This window comes from Anopheles ziemanni, chromosome 2 (genome assembly GCF_943734765.1).
Source record: "Anopheles ziemanni chromosome 2, idAnoZiCoDA_A2_x.2, whole genome shotgun sequence".
Taxonomy (NCBI): domain Eukaryota; kingdom Metazoa; phylum Arthropoda; class Insecta; order Diptera; family Culicidae; genus Anopheles; species Anopheles ziemanni.
In genome coordinates, this window is record NC_080705.1 from 54755004 (window position 1) to 54774569 (window position 19566).

Below are 19566 nucleotides of genomic sequence, written 5' to 3' on the forward strand. Positions count from 1 at the left end.
GGAGGCTGGACGGAGCTAAAAATAGAACATTCTCACAATGTTCAGTTCTTCCAACAACAAGGTGAAAAGGACACATCGACTGAAATTACTTTTTGTTTCCCTTCCACGAGAGGAACAATATTATTCCCACACACACGCATTCAACCAAACGGCGTGTAAAAAGTTTGAGGATGCCAACGACACATGGCGTTCCCAAGTGGTCACCCACCTAAGTACTAACCATGCCCGATGTTGCTTAACTTCGGTGATCGGACGAGAACCGGTGTTTTCAACATGGTATGGTCGTTGACAAGTATGCTCCTGCTATGTCCGCAACATAAGCGCCGTCGAAGGAGGCTGCCAGGAGCTAAAAATAGAACATTCTCACAATGTTCAATTCTTCCAACAACAAGGTGAAAAGGACTCATTTAATGAAATTTCTTTTTGTTTCCCTTCCACGAGAGGAAGAATATTATTCCCACACACACGCATTCAACCAAACGGCGTGTAAAAAGTTTGAGGATGCCAACGACACATGGCGTTCCCAAGTGGTCACCCACCTAAGTACTAACCATGCCCGATGTTGCTTAACTTCGGTGATCGGACGAGAACCGGTGTTTTCAACATGGTATGGTCGTTGACAAGTATGCTCCTGCTATGTCCGCAACATAAGCGCCGTCGAAGGAGGCTGGACGGAGCTAAAAATAGAACATTCTCACAATGTTCACAGTTCTTCCAACAACAAGGTGAAAAGGACTCATTTAATGAAATTACTTTTTGTTTCCCTTCCACGAGAGGAACAATATTATTCCCACACACACGCACACAACCAAACGGCGTGTAAAAAGTTTGAGGATGCCAACGACACATGGCGTTCCCAAGTGGTCACCCACCTAAGTACTAACCATGCCCGATGTTGCTTAACTTCGGTGATCGGACGAGAACCGGTGTTTTCAACATGGTATGGTCGTTGACAAGTATGCTCCTGCTATGTCCGCAACATAAGCGCCGTCGAAGGAGGCTGCCAGGAGCTAAAAATAGAACATTCTCACAACGGCAATTTCTTCCAACAACAAGGTGAAAAGGACACATCGAATGAAATTACTTTTTGTTTCCCTTCCACGAGAGGAACAATATTATTCCCACACACACGCACACAACCAAACGGCGTGTAAAAAGTTTGAGGATGCCAACGACACATGGCGTTCCCAAGTGGTCACCCACCTAAGTACTAACCATGCCCGATGTTGCTTAACTTCGGTGATCGGACGAGAACCGGTGTTTTCAACATGGTATGGTCGTTGACAAGTATGCTCCTGCTATGTCCGCAACATAAGCGTCGTCGAAGGAGGCTGGACGGAGCTAAAAATAGAACATTCTCACAATGGCCATTTCTTCCAACAACAAGGTGAAAAGGACTCATTGAATGTAATTACTTTTTGTTTCCCTTCCACGAGAGGAACAATATTATTCCCACACACACGCATTCAACCAAACGGCGTGTAAAAAGTTTGAGGATGCCAACGACACATGGCGTTCCCAAGTGGTCACCCACCTAAGTACTAACCATGCCCGATGTTGCTTAACTTCGGTGATCGGACGAGAACCGGTGTTTTCAACATGGTATGGTCGTTGACAAGTATGCTCCTGCTATGTCCGCAACATAAGCGCCGTCGAAGGAGGCTGGACGGAGCTAAAAATAGAACATTCTCACAATGTTCAGTTCTTCCAACAACAAGGTGAAAAGGACTCATTTAATGAAATTTCTTTTTGTTTCCCTTCCACGAGAGGAAGAATATTATTCCCACACACACGCACACAACCAAACGGCGTGTAAAAAGTTTGAGGATGCCAACGACACATGGCGTTCCCAAGTGGTCACTCACCTAAGTACTAACCATGCCCGATGTTGCTTAACTTCGGTGATCGGACGAGAACCGGTGTTTTCAACATGGTATGGTCGTTGACAAGTATGCTCCTGCTATGTCCGCAACATAATCGCCGTCGAAGGAGGCTGGACGGAGCTAAAAATAGAACATTCTCACAATGTTCAGTTCTTCCAACAACAAGGTGAAAAGGACTCATTTAATGAAATTACTTTTTGTTTCCCTTCCACGAGAGGAACAATATTATTCCCACACACACGCATTCAACCAAACGGCGGTGTAAAAAGTTTGAGGATGCCAACGACACATGGCGTTCCCAAGTGGTCACCCACCTAAGTACTAACCATGCCCGATGTTGCTTAACTTCGGTGATCGGACGAGAACCGGTGTTTTCAACATGGTATGGTCGTTGACAAGTATGCTCCTGCTATGTCCGCAACATAAGCGCCGTCGAAGGAGGCTGCCAGGAGCTAAAAATAGAACATTCTCACAATGTTCAGTTCTTCCAACAACAAGGTGAAAAAGACTCATTTAATGAAATTTCTTTTTGTTTCCCTTCCACGAGAGGAAGAATATTATTCCCACACACACGCACACAACCAAACGGCGTGTAAAAAGTTTGAGGATGCCAACGACACATGGCGTTCCCAAGTGGTCACCCACCTAAGTACTAACCATGCCCGATGTTGCTTAACTTCGGTGATCGGACGAGAACCGGTGTTTTCAACATGGTATGGTCGTTGACAAGTATGCTCCTGCTATGTCCGCAACATAATCGCCGTCGAAGGAGGCTGGACGGAGCTAAAAATAGAACATTCTCACAATGTTCAGTTCTTCCAACAACAAGGTGAAAAGGACTCATTTAATGAAATTACTTTTTGTTTCCCTTCCACGAGAGGAACAATATTATTCCCACACACACGCATTCAACCAAACGGCGTGTAAAAAGTTTGAGGATGCCAACGACACATGGCGTTCCCAAGTGGTCACCCACCTAAGTACTAACCATGCCCGATGTTGCTTAACTTCGGTGATCGGACGAGAACCGGTGTTTTCAACATGGTATGGTCGTTGACAAGTATGCTCCTGCTATGTCCGCAACATAAGCGTCGTCGAAGGAGGCTGGACGGAGCTAAAAATAGAACATTCTCACAATGTTCAGTTCTTCCAACAACAAGGTGAAAAGGACTCATTTAATGAAATTACTTTTTGTTTCCCTTCCACGAGAGGAAGAATATTATTCCCACACACACGCACACAACCAAACGGCGTGTAAAAAGTTTGAGGATGCCAACGACACATGGCGTTCCCAAGTGGTCACCCACCTGAGTACTAACCATGCCCGATGTTGCTTAACTTCGGTGATCGGACGAGAACCGGTGTTTTCAACATGGTATGGTCGTTGACAAGTATGCTCCTGCTATGTCCGCAACATAAGCGCCGTCGAAGGAGGCTGGACGGAGCTAAAAATAGAACATTCTCACAATGTTCAGTTCTTCCAACAACAAGGTGAAAAGGACTCATTGAATGTAATTTCTTTTTGTTTCCCTTCCACGAGAGGAAGAATATTATTCCCACACACACGCACACAACCAAACGGCGTGTAAAAAGTTTGAGGATGCCAACGACACATGGCGTTCCCAAGTGGTCACCCACCTAAGTACTAACCATGCCCGATGTTGCTTAACTTCGGTGATCGGACGAGAACCGGTGTTTTCAACATGGTATGGTCGTTGACAAGTATGCTCCTGCTATGTCCGCAACATAAGCGCCGTCGAAGGAGGCTGGACGGAGCTAAAAATAGAACATTCTCACAATGTTCAGTTCTTCCAACAACAAGGTGAAAAGGACTCATTTAATGAAATTACTTTTTGTTTCCCTTCCACGAGAGGAAGAATATTATTCCCACACACACGCACACAACCAAACGGCGTGTAAAAAATTTGAGGATGCCAACGACACATGGCGTTCCCAAGTGGTCACCCACCTAAGTACTAACCATGCCCGATGTTGCTTAACTTCGGTGATCGGACGAGAACCGGTGTTTTCAACATGGTATGGTCGTTGACAAGTATGCTCCTGCTATGTCCGCAACATAAGCGCCGGCGAAGGAGGCTGGACGGAGCTAAAAATAGAACATTCTCACAATGTTCAGTTCTTCCAACAACAAGGTGAAAAGGACACATCGAATGAAATTACTTTTTGTTTCCCTTCCAAGAGAGGAACAATATTATTCCCACACACACGCATTCAACCAAACGGTGTGTAAAAAAGTTTGAGGATGCCAACGACACATGGCGTTCCCAAGTGGTCACCCACCTAAGTACTAACCATGCCCGATGTTGCTTAACTTCGGTGATCGGACGAGAACCGGTGTTTTCAACATGGTATGGTCGTTGACAAGTATGCTCCTGCTATGTCCGCAACATAAGCGCCGTCGAAGGAGGCTGGACGGAGCTAAAAATAGAACATTCTCACAATGTTCAGTTCTTCCAACAACAAGGTGAAAAGGACTCATTTAATGAAATTACTTTTTGTTTCCCTTCCACGAGAGGAAGAATATTATTCCCACACACACGCATTCAACCAAACGGCGTGTAAAAAGTTTGAGGATGCCAACGACACATGGCGTTCCCAAGTGGTCACCCACCTAAGTACTAACCATGCCCGATGTTGCTTAACTTCGGTGATCGGACGAGAACCGGTGTTTTCAACATGGTATGGTCGTTGACAAGTATGCTCCTGCTATGTCCGCAACATAAGCGCCGTCGAAGGAGGCTGGACGGAGCTAAAAATAGAACATTCTCACAATGTTCAGTTCTTCCAACAACAAGGTGAAAAGCACTCATTTAATGAAATTACTTTTTGTTTCCCTTCCACGAGAGGAAGAATATTATTCCCACACACACGCATTCAACCAAACGGCGTGTAAAAAGTTTGAGGATGCCAACGACACATGGCGTTCCCAAGTGGTCACCCACCTAAGTACTAACCATGCCCGATGTTGCTTAACTTCGGTGATCGGACGAGAACCGGTGTTTTCAACATGGTATGGTCGTTGACAAGTATGCTCCTGCTATGTCCGCAACATAAGCGCCGTCGAAGGAGGCTGCCAGGAGCTAAAAATAGAACATTCTCACAATGTTCAGTTCTTCCAACAACAAGGTGAAAAGGACACATCGAATGAAATTACTTTTTGTTTCCCTTCCACGAGAGGAACAATATTATTCCCACACACACGCACACAACCAAACGGCGTGTAAAAAGTTCGAGGATGCCAACGACACATGGCGTTCCCAAGTGGTCACCCACCTAAGTACTACTAACCATGCCCGATGTTGCTTAACTTCGGTGATCGGACGAGAACCGGTGTTTTCAACATGGTATGGTCGTTGACAAGTATGCTCCTGCTATGTCCGCAACATAAGCGCCGTCGAAGGAGGCTGGACGGAGCTAAAAATAGAACATTCTCACAATGTTCAGTTCTTCCAACAACAAGGTGAAAAGGACACATCGACTGAAATTACTTTTTGTTTCCCTTCCAAGAGAGGAACAATATTATTCCCACACACACGCATTCAACCAAACGGCGTGTAAAAAGTTCGAGGATGCCAACGACACATGGCGTTCCCAAGTGGTCACCCACCTAAGTACTAACCATGCCCGATGTTGCTTAACTTCGGTGATCGGACGAGAACCGGTGTTTTCAACATGGTATGGTCGTTGACAAGTATGCTCCTGCTATGTCCGCAACATAAGCGCCGTCGAAGGAGGCTGGACGGAGCTAAAAATAGAACATTCTCACAATGTTCAGTTCTTCCAACAACAAGGTGAAAAGCACTCATTTAATGAAATTACTTTTTGTTTCCCTTCCACGAGAGGAAGAATATTATTCCCACACACACGCATTCAACCAAACGGCGTGTAAAAAGTTTGAGGATGCCAACGACACATGGCGTTCCCAAGTGGTCACCCACCTAAGTACTAACCATGCCCGATGTTGCTTAACTTCGGTGATCGGACGAGAACCGGTGTTTTCAACATGGTATGGTCGTTGACAAGTATGCTCCTGCTATGTCCGCAACATAAGCGCCGTCGAAGGAGGCTGGACGGAGCTAAAAATAGAACATTCTCACAATGTTCAGTTCTTCCAACAACAAGGTGAAAAGGACACATCGACTGAAATTACTTTTTGTTTCCCTTCCAAGAGAGGAACAATATTATTCCCACGCACACGCATTCAACCAAACGGTGTGTAAAAAAGTTTGAGGATGCCAACGACACATGGCGTTCCCAAGTGGTCACCCACCTAAGTACTAACCATGCCCGATGTTGCTTAACTTCGGTGATCGGACGAGAACCGGTGTTTTCAACATGGTATGGTCGTTGACAAGTATGCTCCTGCTATGTCCGCAACATAAGCGCCGTCGAAGGAGGCTGCCAGGAGCTAAAAATAGAACATTCTCACAATGTTCAGTTCTTCCAACAACAAGGTGAAAAGGACTCATTTAATGAAATTTCTTTTTGTTTCCCTTCCACGAGAGGAAGAATATTATTCCCACACACACGCACACAACCAAACGGCGTGTAAAAAGTTTGAGGATGCCAACGACACATGGCGTTCCCAAGTGGTCACCCACCTAAGTACTAACCATGCCCGATGTTGCTTAACTTCGGTGATCGGACGAGAACCGGTGTTTTCAACATGGTATGGTCGTTGACAAGTATGCTCCTGCTATGTCCGCAACATAAGCGCCGTCGAAGGAGGCTGGACGGAGCTAAAAATAGAACATTCTCACAATGTTCAGTTCTTCCAACAACAAGGTGAAAAGGACACATCGACTGAAATTACTTTTTGTTTCCCTTCCAAGAGAGGAACAATATTATTCCCACACACACGCATTCAACCAAACGGTGTGTAAAAAAGTTTGAGGATGCCAACGACACATGGCGTTCCCAAGTGGTCACCCACCTAAGTACTAACCATGCCCGATGTTGCTTAACTTCGGTGATCGGACGAGAACCGGTGTTTTCAACATGGTATGGTCGTTGACAAGTATGCTCCTGCTATGTCCGCAACATAAGCGCCGTCGAAGGAGGCTGCCAGGAGCTAAAAATAGAACATTCTCACAATGTTCAGTTCTTCCAACAACAAGGTGAAAAGGACACATCGAATGAAATTACTTTTTGTTTCCCTTCCACGAGAGGAACAATATTATTCCCACACACACGCACACAACCAAACGGCGTGTAAAAAGTTTGAGGATGCCAACGACACATGGCGTTCCCAAGTGGTCACCCACCTAAGTACTGTACTAACCATGCCCGATGTTGCTTAACTTCGGTGATCGGACGAGAACCGGTGTTTTCAACATGGTATGGTCGTTGACAAGTATGCTCCTGCTATGTCCGCAACATAAGCGCCGTCGAAGGAGGCTGGACGGAGCTAAAAATAGAACATTCTCACAATGTTCAGTTCTTCCAACAACAAGGTGAAAAGGACACATCGACTGAAATTACTTTTTGTTTCCCTTCCAAGAGAGGAACAATATTATTCCCACACACACGCATTCAACCAAACGGTGTGTAAAAAAGTTTGAGGATGCCAACGACACATGGCGTTCCCAAGTGGTCACCCACCTAAGTACTAACCATGCCCGATGTTGCTTAACTTCGGTGATCGGACGAGAACCGGTGTTTTCAACATGGTATGGTCGTTGACAAGTATGCTCCTGCTATGTCCGCAACATAAGCGCCGTCGAAGGAGGCTGGACGGAGCTAAAAATAGAACATTCTCACAATGTTCAGTTCTTCCAACAACAAGGTGAAAAGGACTCATTTAATGAAATTTCTTTTTGTTTCCCTTCCACGAGAGGAAGAATATTATTCCCACACACACGCACACAACCAAACGGCGTGTAAAAAGTTTGAGGATGCCAACGACACATGGCGTTCCCAAGTGGTCACCCACCTAAGTACTAACCATGCCCGATGTTGCTTAACTTCGGTGATCGGACGAGAACCGGTGTTTTCAACATGGTATGGTCGTTGACAAGTATGCTCCTGCTATGTCCGCAACATAAGCGCCGTCGAAGGAGGCTGGACGGAGCTAAAAATAGAACATTCTCACAATGTTCAGTTCTTCCAACAACAAGGTGAAAAGCACTCATTTAATGAAATTACTTTTTGTTTCCCTTCCACGAGAGGAAGAATATTATTCCCACACACACGCATTCAACCAAACGGCGTGTAAAAAGTTTGAGGATGCCAACGACACATGGCGTTCCCAAGTGGTCACCCACCTAAGTACTAACCATGCCCGATGTTGCTTAACTTCGGTGATCGGACGAGAACCGGTGTTTTCAACATGGTATGGTCGTTGACAAGTATGCTCCTGCTATGTCCGCAACATAAGCGCCGTCGAAGGAGGCTGCCAGGAGCTAAAAATAGAACATTCTCACAATGTTCAGTTCTTCCAACAACAAGGTGAAAAGGACACATCGAATGAAATTACTTTTTGTTTCCCTTCCACGAGAGGAACAATATTATTCCCACACACACGCACACAACCAAACGGCGTGTAAAAAGTTCGAGGATGCCAACGACACATGGCGTTCCCAAGTGGTCACCCACCTAAGTACTACTAACCATGCCCGATGTTGCTTAACTTCGGTGATCGGACGAGAACCGGTGTTTTCAACATGGTATGGTCGTTGACAAGTATGCTCCTGCTATGTCCGCAACATAAGCGCCGTCGAAGGAGGCTGGACGGAGCTAAAAATAGAACATTCTCACAATGTTCAGTTCTTCCAACAACAAGGTGAAAAGGACACATCGACTGAAATTACTTTTTGTTTCCCTTCCACGAGAGGAACAATATTATTCCCACACACACGCATTCAACCAAACGGCGTGTAAAAAGTTTGAGGATGCCAACGACACATGGCGTTCCCAAGTGGTCACCCACCTAAGTACTAACCATGCCCGATGTTGCTTAACTTCGGTGATCGGACGAGAACCGGTGTTTTCAACATGGTATGGTCGTTGACAAGTATGCTCCTGCTATGTCCGCAACATAAGCGTCGTCGAAGGAGGCTGGACGGAGCTAAAAATAGAACATTCTCACAATGTTCAGTTCTTCCAACAACAAGGTGAAAAGGACTCATTTAATGAAATTACTTTTTGTTTCCCTTCCACGAGAGGAAGAATATTATTCCCACACACACGCACACAACCAAACGGCGTGTAAAAAGTTTGAGGATGCCAACGACACATGGCGTTCCCAAGTGGTCACCCACCTAAGTACTAACCATGCCCGATGTTGCTTAACTTCGGTGATCGGACGAGAACCGGTGTTTTCAACATGGTATGGTCGTTGACAAGTATGCTCCTGCTATGTCCGCAACATAAGCGCCGTCGAAGGAGGCTGCCAGGAGCTAAAAATAGAACATTCTCACAATGTTCAATTCTTCCAACAACAAGGTGAAAAGGACTCATTTAATGAAATTTCTTTTTGTTTCCCTTCCACGAGAGGAAGAATATTATTCCCACACACACGCATTCAACCAAACGGCGTGTAAAAAGTTTGAGGATGCCAACGACACATGGCGTTCCCAAGTGGTCACCCACCTAAGTACTAACCATGCCCGATGTTGCTTAACTTCGGTGATCGGACGAGAACCGGTGTTTTCAACATGGTATGGTCGTTGACAAGTATGCTCCTGCTATGTCCGCAACATAAGCGCCGTCGAAGGAGGCTGGACGGAGCTAAAAATAGAACATTCTCACAATGTTCACAGTTCTTCCAACAACAAGGTGAAAAGGACTCATTTAATGAAATTACTTTTTGTTTCCCTTCCACGAGAGGAACAATATTATTCCCACACACACGCACACAACCAAACGGCGTGTAAAAAGTTTGAGGATGCCAACGACACATGGCGTTCCCAAGTGGTCACCCACCTAAGTACTAACCATGCCCGATGTTGCTTAACTTCGGTGATCGGACGAGAACCGGTGTTTTCAACATGGTATGGTCGTTGACAAGTATGCTCCTGCTATGTCCGCAACATAAGCGCCGTCGAAGGAGGCTGCCAGGAGCTAAAAATAGAACATTCTCACAACGGCAATTTCTTCCAACAACAAGGTGAAAAGGACACATCGAATGAAATTACTTTTTGTTTCCCTTCCACGAGAGGAACAATATTATTCCCACACACACGCACACAACCAAACGGCGTGTAAAAAGTTTGAGGATGCCAACGACACATGGCGTTCCCAAGTGGTCACCCACCTAAGTACTAACCATGCCCGATGTTGCTTAACTTCGGTGATCGGACGAGAACCGGTGTTTTCAACATGGTATGGTCGTTGACAAGTATGCTCCTGCTATGTCCGCAACATAAGCGTCGTCGAAGGAGGCTGGACGGAGCTAAAAATAGAACATTCTCACAATGGCCATTTCTTCCAACAACAAGGTGAAAAGGACTCATTGAATGTAATTACTTTTTGTTTCCCTTCCACGAGAGGAACAATATTATTCCCACACACACGCATTCAACCAAACGGCGTGTAAAAAGTTTGAGGATGCCAACGACACATGGCGTTCCCAAGTGGTCACCCACCTAAGTACTAACCATGCCCGATGTTGCTTAACTTCGGTGATCGGACGAGAACCGGTGTTTTCAACATGGTATGGTCGTTGACAAGTATGCTCCTGCTATGTCCGCAACATAAGCGCCGTCGAAGGAGGCTGGACGGAGCTAAAAATAGAACATTCTCACAATGTTCAGTTCTTCCAACAACAAGGTGAAAAGGACTCATTTAATGAAATTTCTTTTTGTTTCCCTTCCACGAGAGGAAGAATATTATTCCCACACACACGCACACAACCAAACGGCGTGTAAAAAGTTTGAGGATGCCAACGACACATGGCGTTCCCAAGTGGTCACTCACCTAAGTACTAACCATGCCCGATGTTGCTTAACTTCGGTGATCGGACGAGAACCGGTGTTTTCAACATGGTATGGTCGTTGACAAGTATGCTCCTGCTATGTCCGCAACATAATCGCCGTCGAAGGAGGCTGGACGGAGCTAAAAATAGAACATTCTCACAATGTTCAGTTCTTCCAACAACAAGGTGAAAAGGACTCATTTAATGAAATTACTTTTTGTTTCCCTTCCACGAGAGGAACAATATTATTCCCACACACACGCATTCAACCAAACGGCGGTGTAAAAAGTTTGAGGATGCCAACGACACATGGCGTTCCCAAGTGGTCACCCACCTAAGTACTAACCATGCCCGATGTTGCTTAACTTCGGTGATCGGACGAGAACCGGTGTTTTCAACATGGTATGGTCGTTGACAAGTATGCTCCTGCTATGTCCGCAACATAAGCGCCGTCGAAGGAGGCTGCCAGGAGCTAAAAATAGAACATTCTCACAATGTTCAGTTCTTCCAACAACAAGGTGAAAAAGACTCATTTAATGAAATTTCTTTTTGTTTCCCTTCCACGAGAGGAAGAATATTATTCCCACACACACGCACACAACCAAACGGCGTGTAAAAAGTTTGAGGATGCCAACGACACATGGCGTTCCCAAGTGGTCACCCACCTAAGTACTAACCATGCCCGATGTTGCTTAACTTCGGTGATCGGACGAGAACCGGTGTTTTCAACATGGTATGGTCGTTGACAAGTATGCTCCTGCTATGTCCGCAACATAATCGCCGTCGAAGGAGGCTGGACGGAGCTAAAAATAGAACATTCTCACAATGTTCAGTTCTTCCAACAACAAGGTGAAAAGGACTCATTTAATGAAATTACTTTTTGTTTCCCTTCCACGAGAGGAACAATATTATTCCCACACACACGCATTCAACCAAACGGCGTGTAAAAAGTTTGAGGATGCCAACGACACATGGCGTTCCCAAGTGGTCACCCACCTAAGTACTAACCATGCCCGATGTTGCTTAACTTCGGTGATCGGACGAGAACCGGTGTTTTCAACATGGTATGGTCGTTGACAAGTATGCTCCTGCTATGTCCGCAACATAAGCGTCGTCGAAGGAGGCTGGACGGAGCTAAAAATAGAACATTCTCACAATGTTCAGTTCTTCCAACAACAAGGTGAAAAGGACTCATTTAATGAAATTACTTTTTGTTTCCCTTCCACGAGAGGAAGAATATTATTCCCACACACACGCACACAACCAAACGGCGTGTAAAAAGTTTGAGGATGCCAACGACACATGGCGTTCCCAAGTGGTCACCCACCTGAGTACTAACCATGCCCGATGTTGCTTAACTTCGGTGATCGGACGAGAACCGGTGTTTTCAACATGGTATGGTCGTTGACAAGTATGCTCCTGCTATGTCCGCAACATAAGCGCCGTCGAAGGAGGCTGGACGGAGCTAAAAATAGAACATTCTCACAATGTTCAGTTCTTCCAACAACAAGGTGAAAAGGACTCATTGAATGTAATTTCTTTTTGTTTCCCTTCCACGAGAGGAAGAATATTATTCCCACACACACGCACACAACCAAACGGCGTGTAAAAAGTTTGAGGATGCCAACGACACATGGCGTTCCCAAGTGGTCACCCACCTAAGTACTAACCATGCCCGATGTTGCTTAACTTCGGTGATCGGACGAGAACCGGTGTTTTCAACATGGTATGGTCGTTGACAAGTATGCTCCTGCTATGTCCGCAACATAAGCGCCGTCGAAGGAGGCTGGACGGAGCTAAAAATAGAACATTCTCACAATGTTCAGTTCTTCCAACAACAAGGTGAAAAGGACTCATTTAATGAAATTACTTTTTGTTTCCCTTCCACGAGAGGAAGAATATTATTCCCACACACACGCACACAACCAAACGGCGTGTAAAAAATTTGAGGATGCCAACGACACATGGCGTTCCCAAGTGGTCACCCACCTAAGTACTAACCATGCCCGATGTTGCTTAACTTCGGTGATCGGACGAGAACCGGTGTTTTCAACATGGTATGGTCGTTGACAAGTATGCTCCTGCTATGTCCGCAACATAAGCGCCGGCGAAGGAGGCTGGACGGAGCTAAAAATAGAACATTCTCACAATGTTCAGTTCTTCCAACAACAAGGTGAAAAGGACACATCGAATGAAATTACTTTTTGTTTCCCTTCCAAGAGAGGAACAATATTATTCCCACACACACGCATTCAACCAAACGGTGTGTAAAAAAGTTTGAGGATGCCAACGACACATGGCGTTCCCAAGTGGTCACCCACCTAAGTACTAACCATGCCCGATGTTGCTTAACTTCGGTGATCGGACGAGAACCGGTGTTTTCAACATGGTATGGTCGTTGACAAGTATGCTCCTGCTATGTCCGCAACATAAGCGCCGTCGAAGGAGGCTGGACGGAGCTAAAAATAGAACATTCTCACAATGTTCAGTTCTTCCAACAACAAGGTGAAAAGGACTCATTTAATGAAATTACTTTTTGTTTCCCTTCCACGAGAGGAAGAATATTATTCCCACACACACGCATTCAACCAAACGGCGTGTAAAAAGTTTGAGGATGCCAACGACACATGGCGTTCCCAAGTGGTCACCCACCTAAGTACTAACCATGCCCGATGTTGCTTAACTTCGGTGATCGGACGAGAACCGGTGTTTTCAACATGGTATGGTCGTTGACAAGTATGCTCCTGCTATGTCCGCAACATAAGCGCCGTCGAAGGAGGCTGGACGGAGCTAAAAATAGAACATTCTCACAATGTTCAGTTCTTCCAACAACAAGGTGAAAAGCACTCATTTAATGAAATTACTTTTTGTTTCCCTTCCACGAGAGGAAGAATATTATTCCCACACACACGCATTCAACCAAACGGCGTGTAAAAAGTTTGAGGATGCCAACGACACATGGCGTTCCCAAGTGGTCACCCACCTAAGTACTAACCATGCCCGATGTTGCTTAACTTCGGTGATCGGACGAGAACCGGTGTTTTCAACATGGTATGGTCGTTGACAAGTATGCTCCTGCTATGTCCGCAACATAAGCGCCGTCGAAGGAGGCTGCCAGGAGCTAAAAATAGAACATTCTCACAATGTTCAGTTCTTCCAACAACAAGGTGAAAAGGACACATCGAATGAAATTACTTTTTGTTTCCCTTCCACGAGAGGAACAATATTATTCCCACACACACGCACACAACCAAACGGCGTGTAAAAAGTTCGAGGATGCCAACGACACATGGCGTTCCCAAGTGGTCACCCACCTAAGTACTACTAACCATGCCCGATGTTGCTTAACTTCGGTGATCGGACGAGAACCGGTGTTTTCAACATGGTATGGTCGTTGACAAGTATGCTCCTGCTATGTCCGCAACATAAGCGCCGTCGAAGGAGGCTGGACGGAGCTAAAAATAGAACATTCTCACAATGTTCAGTTCTTCCAACAACAAGGTGAAAAGGACACATCGACTGAAATTACTTTTTGTTTCCCTTCCAAGAGAGGAACAATATTATTCCCACACACACGCATTCAACCAAACGGCGTGTAAAAAGTTCGAGGATGCCAACGACACATGGCGTTCCCAAGTGGTCACCCACCTAAGTACTAACCATGCCCGATGTTGCTTAACTTCGGTGATCGGACGAGAACCGGTGTTTTCAACATGGTATGGTCGTTGACAAGTATGCTCCTGCTATGTCCGCAACATAAGCGCCGTCGAAGGAGGCTGGACGGAGCTAAAAATAGAACATTCTCACAATGTTCAGTTCTTCCAACAACAAGGTGAAAAGCACTCATTTAATGAAATTACTTTTTGTTTCCCTTCCACGAGAGGAAGAATATTATTCCCACACACACGCATTCAACCAAACGGCGTGTAAAAAGTTTGAGGATGCCAACGACACATGGCGTTCCCAAGTGGTCACCCACCTAAGTACTAACCATGCCCGATGTTGCTTAACTTCGGTGATCGGACGAGAACCGGTGTTTTCAACATGGTATGGTCGTTGACAAGTATGCTCCTGCTATGTCCGCAACATAAGCGCCGTCGAAGGAGGCTGGACGGAGCTAAAAATAGAACATTCTCACAATGTTCAGTTCTTCCAACAACAAGGTGAAAAGGACACATCGACTGAAATTACTTTTTGTTTCCCTTCCAAGAGAGGAACAATATTATTCCCACGCACACGCATTCAACCAAACGGTGTGTAAAAAAGTTTGAGGATGCCAACGACACATGGCGTTCCCAAGTGGTCACCCACCTAAGTACTAACCATGCCCGATGTTGCTTAACTTCGGTGATCGGACGAGAACCGGTGTTTTCAACATGGTATGGTCGTTGACAAGTATGCTCCTGCTATGTCCGCAACATAAGCGCCGTCGAAGGAGGCTGCCAGGAGCTAAAAATAGAACATTCTCACAATGTTCAGTTCTTCCAACAACAAGGTGAAAAGGACTCATTTAATGAAATTTCTTTTTGTTTCCCTTCCACGAGAGGAAGAATATTATTCCCACACACACGCACACAACCAAACGGCGTGTAAAAAGTTTGAGGATGCCAACGACACATGGCGTTCCCAAGTGGTCACCCACCTAAGTACTAACCATGCCCGATGTTGCTTAACTTCGGTGATCGGACGAGAACCGGTGTTTTCAACATGGTATGGTCGTTGACAAGTATGCTCCTGCTATGTCCGCAACATAAGCGCCGTCGAAGGAGGCTGGACGGAGCTAAAAATAGAACATTCTCACAATGTTCAGTTCTTCCAACAACAAGGTGAAAAGGACACATCGACTGAAATTACTTTTTGTTTCCCTTCCAAGAGAGGAACAATATTATTCCCACACACACGCATTCAACCAAACGGTGTGTAAAAAAGTTTGAGGATGCCAACGACACATGGCGTTCCCAAGTGGTCACCCACCTAAGTACTAACCATGCCCGATGTTGCTTAACTTCGGTGATCGGACGAGAACCGGTGTTTTCAACATGGTATGGTCGTTGACAAGTATGCTCCTGCTATGTCCGCAACATAAGCGCCGTCGAAGGAGGCTGCCAGGAGCTAAAAATAGAACATTCTCACAATGTTCAGTTCTTCCAACAACAAGGTGAAAAGGACACATCGAATGAAATTACTTTTTGTTTCCCTTCCACGAGAGGAACAATATTATTCCCACACACACGCACACAACCAAACGGCGTGTAAAAAGTTCGAGGATGCCAACGACACATGGCGTTCCCAAGTGGTCACCCACCTAAGTACTAACCATGCCCGATGTTGCTTAACTTCGGTGATCGGACGAGAACCGGTGTTTTCAACATGGTATGGTCGTTGACAAGTATGCTCCTGCTATGTCCGCAACATAAGCGCCGTCGAAGGAGGCTGGACGGAGCTAAAAATAGAACATTCTCACAATGTTCAGTTCTTCCAACAACAAGGTGAAAAGGACTCATTTAATGAAATTTCTTTTTGTTTCCCTTCCACGAGAGGAAGAATATTATTCCCACACACACGCACACAACCAAACGGCGTGTAAAAAGTTTGAGGATGCCAACGACACATGGCGTTCCCAAGTGGTCACCCACCTAAGTACTGTACTAACCATGCCCGATGTTGCTTAACTTCGGTGATCGGACGAGAACCGGTGTTTTCAACATGGTATGGTCGTTGACAAGTATGCTCCTGCTATGTCCGCAACATAAGCGCCGTCGAAGGAGGCTGGACGGAGCTAAAAATAGAACATTCTCACAATGTTCAGTTCTTCCAACAACAAGGTGAAAAGGACACATCGACTGAAATTACTTTTTGTTTCCCTTCCAAGAGAGGAACAATATTATTCCCACACACACGCATTCAACCAAACGGTGTGTAAAAAAGTTTGAGGATGCCAACGACACATGGCGTTCCCAAGTGGTCACCCACCTAAGTACTAACCATGCCCGATGTTGCTTAACTTCGGTGATCGGACGAGAACCGGTGTTTTCAACATGGTATGGTCGTTGACAAGTATGCTCCTGCTATGTCCGCAACATAAGCGCCGTCGAAGGAGGCTGGACGGAGCTAAAAATAGAACATTCTCACAATGTTCAGTTCTTCCAACAACAAGGTGAAAAGGACTCATTTAATGAAATTTCTTTTTGTTTCCCTTCCACGAGAGGAAGAATATTATTCCCACACACACGCACACAACCAAACGGCGTGTAAAAAGTTTGAGGATGCCAACGACACATGGCGTTCCCAAGTGGTCACCCACCTAAGTACTAACCATGCCCGATGTTGCTTAACTTCGGTGATCGGACGAGAACCGGTGTTTTCAACATGGTATGGTCGTTGACAAGTATGCTCCTGCTATGTCCGCAACATAAGCGCCGTCGAAGGAGGCTGCCAGGAGCTAAAAATAGAACATTCTCACAATGTTCAGTTCTTCTAACAACAAGGTGAAAAGGACTCATTTAATGAAATTACTTTTTGTTTCCCTTCCACGAGAGGAACAATATTATTCCCACACACACGCATTCAACCAAACGGCGTGTAAAAAGTTTGAGGATGCCAACGACACATGGCGTTCCCAAGTGGTCACCCACCTAAGTACTAACCATGCCCGATGTTGCTTAACTTCGGTGATCGGACGAGAACCGGTGTTTTCAACATGGTATGGTCGTTGACAAGTATGCTCCTGCTATGTCCGCAACATAAGCGTCGTCGAAGGAGGCTGGACGGAGCTAAAAATAGAACATTCTCACAATGTTCAGTTCTTCCAACAACAAGGTGAAAAGGACTCATTTAATGAAATTACTTTTTGTTTCCCTTCCACGAGAGGAAGAATATTATTCCCACACACACGTACACAACCAAACGGCGTGTAAAAAGTTTGAGGATGCCAACGACACATGGCGTTCCCAAGTGGTCACCCACCTAAGTACTAACCATGCCCGATGTTGCTTAACTTCGGTGATCGGACGAGAACCGGTGTTTTCAACATGGTATGGTCGTTGACAAGTATGCTCCTGCTATGTCCGCAACATAAGCGCCGGCGAAGGAGGCTGGACGGAGCTAAAAATAGAACATTCTCACAATGTTCAGTTCTTCCAACAACAAGGTGAAAAGGACTCATTTAATGAAATTACTTTTTGTTTCCCTTCCACGAGAGGAAGAATATTATTCCCACACACACGCACACAACCAAACGGCGTGTAAAAAGTTTGAGGATGCCAACGACACATGGCGTTCCCAAGTGGTCACCCACCTAAGTACTAACCATGCCCGATGTTGCTTAACTTCGGTGATCGGACGAGAACCGGTGTTTTCAACATGGTATGGTCGTTGACAAGTATGCTCCTGCTATGTCCGCAACATAAGCGCCGGCGAAGGAGGCTGGACGGAGCTAAAAATAGAACATTCTCACAATGTTCAGTTCTTCCAACAACAAGGTGAAAAGGACACATCGAATGAAATTACTTTTTGTTTCCCTTCCAAGAGAGGAACAATATTATTCCCACACACACGCATTCAACCAAACGGTGTGTAAAAAAGTTTGAGGATGCCAACGACACATGGCGTTCCCAAGTGGTCACCCACCTAAGTACTAACCATGCCCGATGTTGCTTAACTTCGGTGATCGGACGAGAACCGGTGTTTTCAACATGGTATGGTCGTTGACAAGTATGCTCCTGCTATGTCCGCAACATAAGCGCCGTCGAAGGAGGCTGGACGGAGCTAAAAATAGAACATTCTCACAATGTTCAGTTCTTCCAACAACAAGGTGAAAAGGACTCATTTAATGAAATTACTTTTTGTTTCCCTTCCACGAGAGGAAGAATATTATTCCCACACACACGCACACAACCAAACGGCGTGTAAAAAGTTTGAGGATGCCAACGACACATGGCGTTCCCAAGTGGTCACCCACCTAAGTACTAACCATGCCCGATGTTGCTTAACTTCGGTGATCGGACGAGAACCGGTGTTTTCAACATGGTATGGTCGTTGACAAGTATGCTCCTGCTATGTCCGCAACATAATCGCCGTAGAATGAGGCTGGACGGAGCTAAAAATAGAACATTCTCACAATGTTCAGTTCTTCCAACAACAAGGTGAAAAGGACTCATTTAATGAAATTTCTTTTTGTTTCCCTTCCACGAGAGGAACAATATTATTCCCACACACACGCATTCAACCAAACGGTGTGTAAAAAAGTTTGAGGATGCCAACGACACATGGCGTTCCCAAGTGGTCACCCACCTAAGTACTAACCATGCCCGATGTTGCTTAACTTCGGTGATCGGACGAGAACCGGTGTTTTCAACATGGTATGGTCGTTGACAAGTATGCTCCTGCTATGTCCGCAACATAAGCGCCGTCGAAGGAGGCTGGACGGAGCTAAAAATAGAACATTCTCACAATGTTCAGTTCTTCCAACAACAAGGTGAAAAGGACTCATTTAATGAAATTTCTTTTTGTTTCCCTTCCACGAGAGGAAGAATATTATTCCCACACACACGCACACAACCAAACGGCGTGTAAAAAGTTTGAGGATGCCAACGACACATGGCGTTCCCAAGTGGTCACCCACCTAAGTACTAACCATGCCCGATGTTGCTTAACTTCGGTGATCGGACGAGAACCGGTGTTTTCAACATGGTATGGTCGTTGACAAGTATGCTCCTGCTATGTCCGCAACATAAGCGCCGTCGAAGG

General features: G+C 45.6%; 59 non-coding genes across 59 annotated transcripts; all 59 read right to left on the bottom strand.

Moving 5' to 3' along the window:
* Nucleotides 1–171: 171 nt before the first annotated feature.
* LOC131283394 (5S ribosomal RNA) lies at nt 172–290 on the bottom strand. The gene has a single exon (XR_009188876.1). It is a non-coding gene; the product is annotated as a 5S ribosomal RNA (ribosomal RNA).
* Nucleotides 291–502: 212 nt separating this feature from the next.
* On the bottom strand, nt 503–621 carry LOC131283395 (5S ribosomal RNA). The gene has a single exon (XR_009188877.1). It is a non-coding gene; the product is annotated as a 5S ribosomal RNA (ribosomal RNA).
* Nucleotides 622–835: 214 nt separating this feature from the next.
* LOC131283396 (5S ribosomal RNA) lies at nt 836–954 on the bottom strand. The gene has a single exon (XR_009188878.1). It is a non-coding gene; the product is annotated as a 5S ribosomal RNA (ribosomal RNA).
* Nucleotides 955–1166: 212 nt separating this feature from the next.
* LOC131283398 (5S ribosomal RNA) lies at nt 1167–1285 on the bottom strand. The gene has a single exon (XR_009188879.1). It is a non-coding gene; the product is annotated as a 5S ribosomal RNA (ribosomal RNA).
* Nucleotides 1286–1497: 212 nt separating this feature from the next.
* LOC131283400 (5S ribosomal RNA) lies at nt 1498–1616 on the bottom strand. Its single transcript, XR_009188881.1, has one exon. It is a non-coding gene; the product is annotated as a 5S ribosomal RNA (ribosomal RNA).
* Nucleotides 1617–1828: 212 nt separating this feature from the next.
* Nucleotides 1829–1947, bottom strand: LOC131283219 (5S ribosomal RNA). Its single transcript, XR_009188712.1, has one exon. It is a non-coding gene; the product is annotated as a 5S ribosomal RNA (ribosomal RNA).
* A 213-nt stretch (nt 1948–2160) lies between these two features.
* On the bottom strand, nt 2161–2279 carry LOC131283401 (5S ribosomal RNA). The gene has a single exon (XR_009188882.1). It is a non-coding gene; the product is annotated as a 5S ribosomal RNA (ribosomal RNA).
* A 212-nt stretch (nt 2280–2491) lies between these two features.
* Nucleotides 2492–2610, bottom strand: LOC131283402 (5S ribosomal RNA). The gene has a single exon (XR_009188883.1). It is a non-coding gene; the product is annotated as a 5S ribosomal RNA (ribosomal RNA).
* A 212-nt stretch (nt 2611–2822) lies between these two features.
* On the bottom strand, nt 2823–2941 carry LOC131283403 (5S ribosomal RNA). The gene has a single exon (XR_009188884.1). It is a non-coding gene; the product is annotated as a 5S ribosomal RNA (ribosomal RNA).
* A 212-nt stretch (nt 2942–3153) lies between these two features.
* LOC131283192 (5S ribosomal RNA) lies at nt 3154–3272 on the bottom strand. Its single transcript, XR_009188687.1, has one exon. It is a non-coding gene; the product is annotated as a 5S ribosomal RNA (ribosomal RNA).
* A 212-nt stretch (nt 3273–3484) lies between these two features.
* LOC131283404 (5S ribosomal RNA) lies at nt 3485–3603 on the bottom strand. The gene has a single exon (XR_009188885.1). It is a non-coding gene; the product is annotated as a 5S ribosomal RNA (ribosomal RNA).
* Nucleotides 3604–3815: 212 nt separating this feature from the next.
* Nucleotides 3816–3934, bottom strand: LOC131283405 (5S ribosomal RNA). The gene has a single exon (XR_009188886.1). It is a non-coding gene; the product is annotated as a 5S ribosomal RNA (ribosomal RNA).
* Nucleotides 3935–4147: 213 nt separating this feature from the next.
* LOC131283406 (5S ribosomal RNA) lies at nt 4148–4266 on the bottom strand. The gene has a single exon (XR_009188887.1). It is a non-coding gene; the product is annotated as a 5S ribosomal RNA (ribosomal RNA).
* Nucleotides 4267–4478: 212 nt separating this feature from the next.
* Nucleotides 4479–4597, bottom strand: LOC131283407 (5S ribosomal RNA). The gene has a single exon (XR_009188888.1). It is a non-coding gene; the product is annotated as a 5S ribosomal RNA (ribosomal RNA).
* Nucleotides 4598–4809: 212 nt separating this feature from the next.
* LOC131283408 (5S ribosomal RNA) lies at nt 4810–4928 on the bottom strand. Its single transcript, XR_009188889.1, has one exon. It is a non-coding gene; the product is annotated as a 5S ribosomal RNA (ribosomal RNA).
* A 212-nt stretch (nt 4929–5140) lies between these two features.
* On the bottom strand, nt 5141–5262 carry LOC131283227 (5S ribosomal RNA). The gene has a single exon (XR_009188719.1). It is a non-coding gene; the product is annotated as a 5S ribosomal RNA (ribosomal RNA).
* A 212-nt stretch (nt 5263–5474) lies between these two features.
* LOC131283409 (5S ribosomal RNA) lies at nt 5475–5593 on the bottom strand. The gene has a single exon (XR_009188890.1). It is a non-coding gene; the product is annotated as a 5S ribosomal RNA (ribosomal RNA).
* A 212-nt stretch (nt 5594–5805) lies between these two features.
* On the bottom strand, nt 5806–5924 carry LOC131283411 (5S ribosomal RNA). The gene has a single exon (XR_009188892.1). It is a non-coding gene; the product is annotated as a 5S ribosomal RNA (ribosomal RNA).
* A 213-nt stretch (nt 5925–6137) lies between these two features.
* On the bottom strand, nt 6138–6256 carry LOC131283412 (5S ribosomal RNA). The gene has a single exon (XR_009188893.1). It is a non-coding gene; the product is annotated as a 5S ribosomal RNA (ribosomal RNA).
* Nucleotides 6257–6468: 212 nt separating this feature from the next.
* Nucleotides 6469–6587, bottom strand: LOC131283414 (5S ribosomal RNA). The gene has a single exon (XR_009188894.1). It is a non-coding gene; the product is annotated as a 5S ribosomal RNA (ribosomal RNA).
* A 213-nt stretch (nt 6588–6800) lies between these two features.
* LOC131283415 (5S ribosomal RNA) lies at nt 6801–6919 on the bottom strand. Its single transcript, XR_009188895.1, has one exon. It is a non-coding gene; the product is annotated as a 5S ribosomal RNA (ribosomal RNA).
* A 212-nt stretch (nt 6920–7131) lies between these two features.
* On the bottom strand, nt 7132–7255 carry LOC131283253 (5S ribosomal RNA). The gene has a single exon (XR_009188744.1). It is a non-coding gene; the product is annotated as a 5S ribosomal RNA (ribosomal RNA).
* Nucleotides 7256–7468: 213 nt separating this feature from the next.
* Nucleotides 7469–7587, bottom strand: LOC131283416 (5S ribosomal RNA). The gene has a single exon (XR_009188896.1). It is a non-coding gene; the product is annotated as a 5S ribosomal RNA (ribosomal RNA).
* A 212-nt stretch (nt 7588–7799) lies between these two features.
* Nucleotides 7800–7918, bottom strand: LOC131283417 (5S ribosomal RNA). The gene has a single exon (XR_009188897.1). It is a non-coding gene; the product is annotated as a 5S ribosomal RNA (ribosomal RNA).
* A 212-nt stretch (nt 7919–8130) lies between these two features.
* Nucleotides 8131–8249, bottom strand: LOC131283418 (5S ribosomal RNA). The gene has a single exon (XR_009188898.1). It is a non-coding gene; the product is annotated as a 5S ribosomal RNA (ribosomal RNA).
* Nucleotides 8250–8461: 212 nt separating this feature from the next.
* On the bottom strand, nt 8462–8583 carry LOC131283228 (5S ribosomal RNA). Its single transcript, XR_009188720.1, has one exon. It is a non-coding gene; the product is annotated as a 5S ribosomal RNA (ribosomal RNA).
* Nucleotides 8584–8795: 212 nt separating this feature from the next.
* LOC131283419 (5S ribosomal RNA) lies at nt 8796–8914 on the bottom strand. Its single transcript, XR_009188899.1, has one exon. It is a non-coding gene; the product is annotated as a 5S ribosomal RNA (ribosomal RNA).
* Nucleotides 8915–9126: 212 nt separating this feature from the next.
* Nucleotides 9127–9245, bottom strand: LOC131283420 (5S ribosomal RNA). Its single transcript, XR_009188900.1, has one exon. It is a non-coding gene; the product is annotated as a 5S ribosomal RNA (ribosomal RNA).
* Nucleotides 9246–9457: 212 nt separating this feature from the next.
* Nucleotides 9458–9576, bottom strand: LOC131283421 (5S ribosomal RNA). Its single transcript, XR_009188901.1, has one exon. It is a non-coding gene; the product is annotated as a 5S ribosomal RNA (ribosomal RNA).
* Nucleotides 9577–9790: 214 nt separating this feature from the next.
* LOC131283423 (5S ribosomal RNA) lies at nt 9791–9909 on the bottom strand. The gene has a single exon (XR_009188903.1). It is a non-coding gene; the product is annotated as a 5S ribosomal RNA (ribosomal RNA).
* A 212-nt stretch (nt 9910–10121) lies between these two features.
* On the bottom strand, nt 10122–10240 carry LOC131283424 (5S ribosomal RNA). Its single transcript, XR_009188904.1, has one exon. It is a non-coding gene; the product is annotated as a 5S ribosomal RNA (ribosomal RNA).
* Nucleotides 10241–10452: 212 nt separating this feature from the next.
* Nucleotides 10453–10571, bottom strand: LOC131283425 (5S ribosomal RNA). The gene has a single exon (XR_009188905.1). It is a non-coding gene; the product is annotated as a 5S ribosomal RNA (ribosomal RNA).
* A 212-nt stretch (nt 10572–10783) lies between these two features.
* Nucleotides 10784–10902, bottom strand: LOC131283220 (5S ribosomal RNA). The gene has a single exon (XR_009188713.1). It is a non-coding gene; the product is annotated as a 5S ribosomal RNA (ribosomal RNA).
* Nucleotides 10903–11115: 213 nt separating this feature from the next.
* Nucleotides 11116–11234, bottom strand: LOC131283426 (5S ribosomal RNA). The gene has a single exon (XR_009188906.1). It is a non-coding gene; the product is annotated as a 5S ribosomal RNA (ribosomal RNA).
* Nucleotides 11235–11446: 212 nt separating this feature from the next.
* Nucleotides 11447–11565, bottom strand: LOC131283427 (5S ribosomal RNA). Its single transcript, XR_009188907.1, has one exon. It is a non-coding gene; the product is annotated as a 5S ribosomal RNA (ribosomal RNA).
* Nucleotides 11566–11777: 212 nt separating this feature from the next.
* LOC131283428 (5S ribosomal RNA) lies at nt 11778–11896 on the bottom strand. The gene has a single exon (XR_009188908.1). It is a non-coding gene; the product is annotated as a 5S ribosomal RNA (ribosomal RNA).
* A 212-nt stretch (nt 11897–12108) lies between these two features.
* LOC131283193 (5S ribosomal RNA) lies at nt 12109–12227 on the bottom strand. The gene has a single exon (XR_009188688.1). It is a non-coding gene; the product is annotated as a 5S ribosomal RNA (ribosomal RNA).
* A 212-nt stretch (nt 12228–12439) lies between these two features.
* LOC131283430 (5S ribosomal RNA) lies at nt 12440–12558 on the bottom strand. Its single transcript, XR_009188909.1, has one exon. It is a non-coding gene; the product is annotated as a 5S ribosomal RNA (ribosomal RNA).
* A 212-nt stretch (nt 12559–12770) lies between these two features.
* On the bottom strand, nt 12771–12889 carry LOC131283431 (5S ribosomal RNA). The gene has a single exon (XR_009188910.1). It is a non-coding gene; the product is annotated as a 5S ribosomal RNA (ribosomal RNA).
* A 213-nt stretch (nt 12890–13102) lies between these two features.
* Nucleotides 13103–13221, bottom strand: LOC131283432 (5S ribosomal RNA). The gene has a single exon (XR_009188911.1). It is a non-coding gene; the product is annotated as a 5S ribosomal RNA (ribosomal RNA).
* A 212-nt stretch (nt 13222–13433) lies between these two features.
* Nucleotides 13434–13552, bottom strand: LOC131283433 (5S ribosomal RNA). Its single transcript, XR_009188912.1, has one exon. It is a non-coding gene; the product is annotated as a 5S ribosomal RNA (ribosomal RNA).
* Nucleotides 13553–13764: 212 nt separating this feature from the next.
* On the bottom strand, nt 13765–13883 carry LOC131283435 (5S ribosomal RNA). The gene has a single exon (XR_009188914.1). It is a non-coding gene; the product is annotated as a 5S ribosomal RNA (ribosomal RNA).
* Nucleotides 13884–14095: 212 nt separating this feature from the next.
* LOC131283230 (5S ribosomal RNA) lies at nt 14096–14217 on the bottom strand. Its single transcript, XR_009188722.1, has one exon. It is a non-coding gene; the product is annotated as a 5S ribosomal RNA (ribosomal RNA).
* Nucleotides 14218–14429: 212 nt separating this feature from the next.
* On the bottom strand, nt 14430–14548 carry LOC131283436 (5S ribosomal RNA). The gene has a single exon (XR_009188915.1). It is a non-coding gene; the product is annotated as a 5S ribosomal RNA (ribosomal RNA).
* A 212-nt stretch (nt 14549–14760) lies between these two features.
* On the bottom strand, nt 14761–14879 carry LOC131283437 (5S ribosomal RNA). Its single transcript, XR_009188916.1, has one exon. It is a non-coding gene; the product is annotated as a 5S ribosomal RNA (ribosomal RNA).
* A 213-nt stretch (nt 14880–15092) lies between these two features.
* Nucleotides 15093–15211, bottom strand: LOC131283438 (5S ribosomal RNA). Its single transcript, XR_009188917.1, has one exon. It is a non-coding gene; the product is annotated as a 5S ribosomal RNA (ribosomal RNA).
* A 212-nt stretch (nt 15212–15423) lies between these two features.
* On the bottom strand, nt 15424–15542 carry LOC131283439 (5S ribosomal RNA). Its single transcript, XR_009188918.1, has one exon. It is a non-coding gene; the product is annotated as a 5S ribosomal RNA (ribosomal RNA).
* A 213-nt stretch (nt 15543–15755) lies between these two features.
* Nucleotides 15756–15874, bottom strand: LOC131283440 (5S ribosomal RNA). The gene has a single exon (XR_009188919.1). It is a non-coding gene; the product is annotated as a 5S ribosomal RNA (ribosomal RNA).
* Nucleotides 15875–16086: 212 nt separating this feature from the next.
* Nucleotides 16087–16205, bottom strand: LOC131283441 (5S ribosomal RNA). Its single transcript, XR_009188920.1, has one exon. It is a non-coding gene; the product is annotated as a 5S ribosomal RNA (ribosomal RNA).
* Nucleotides 16206–16417: 212 nt separating this feature from the next.
* On the bottom strand, nt 16418–16541 carry LOC131283254 (5S ribosomal RNA). The gene has a single exon (XR_009188745.1). It is a non-coding gene; the product is annotated as a 5S ribosomal RNA (ribosomal RNA).
* A 213-nt stretch (nt 16542–16754) lies between these two features.
* On the bottom strand, nt 16755–16873 carry LOC131283442 (5S ribosomal RNA). The gene has a single exon (XR_009188921.1). It is a non-coding gene; the product is annotated as a 5S ribosomal RNA (ribosomal RNA).
* A 212-nt stretch (nt 16874–17085) lies between these two features.
* LOC131283443 (5S ribosomal RNA) lies at nt 17086–17204 on the bottom strand. The gene has a single exon (XR_009188922.1). It is a non-coding gene; the product is annotated as a 5S ribosomal RNA (ribosomal RNA).
* Nucleotides 17205–17416: 212 nt separating this feature from the next.
* LOC131283444 (5S ribosomal RNA) lies at nt 17417–17535 on the bottom strand. The gene has a single exon (XR_009188923.1). It is a non-coding gene; the product is annotated as a 5S ribosomal RNA (ribosomal RNA).
* A 212-nt stretch (nt 17536–17747) lies between these two features.
* LOC131283447 (5S ribosomal RNA) lies at nt 17748–17866 on the bottom strand. The gene has a single exon (XR_009188925.1). It is a non-coding gene; the product is annotated as a 5S ribosomal RNA (ribosomal RNA).
* Nucleotides 17867–18078: 212 nt separating this feature from the next.
* LOC131283448 (5S ribosomal RNA) lies at nt 18079–18197 on the bottom strand. Its single transcript, XR_009188926.1, has one exon. It is a non-coding gene; the product is annotated as a 5S ribosomal RNA (ribosomal RNA).
* Nucleotides 18198–18410: 213 nt separating this feature from the next.
* LOC131283449 (5S ribosomal RNA) lies at nt 18411–18529 on the bottom strand. Its single transcript, XR_009188927.1, has one exon. It is a non-coding gene; the product is annotated as a 5S ribosomal RNA (ribosomal RNA).
* Nucleotides 18530–18741: 212 nt separating this feature from the next.
* Nucleotides 18742–18860, bottom strand: LOC131283450 (5S ribosomal RNA). Its single transcript, XR_009188928.1, has one exon. It is a non-coding gene; the product is annotated as a 5S ribosomal RNA (ribosomal RNA).
* Nucleotides 18861–19073: 213 nt separating this feature from the next.
* Nucleotides 19074–19192, bottom strand: LOC131283451 (5S ribosomal RNA). Its single transcript, XR_009188929.1, has one exon. It is a non-coding gene; the product is annotated as a 5S ribosomal RNA (ribosomal RNA).
* A 212-nt stretch (nt 19193–19404) lies between these two features.
* Nucleotides 19405–19523, bottom strand: LOC131283452 (5S ribosomal RNA). The gene has a single exon (XR_009188930.1). It is a non-coding gene; the product is annotated as a 5S ribosomal RNA (ribosomal RNA).
* Nucleotides 19524–19566: the final 43 nt, after the last annotated feature.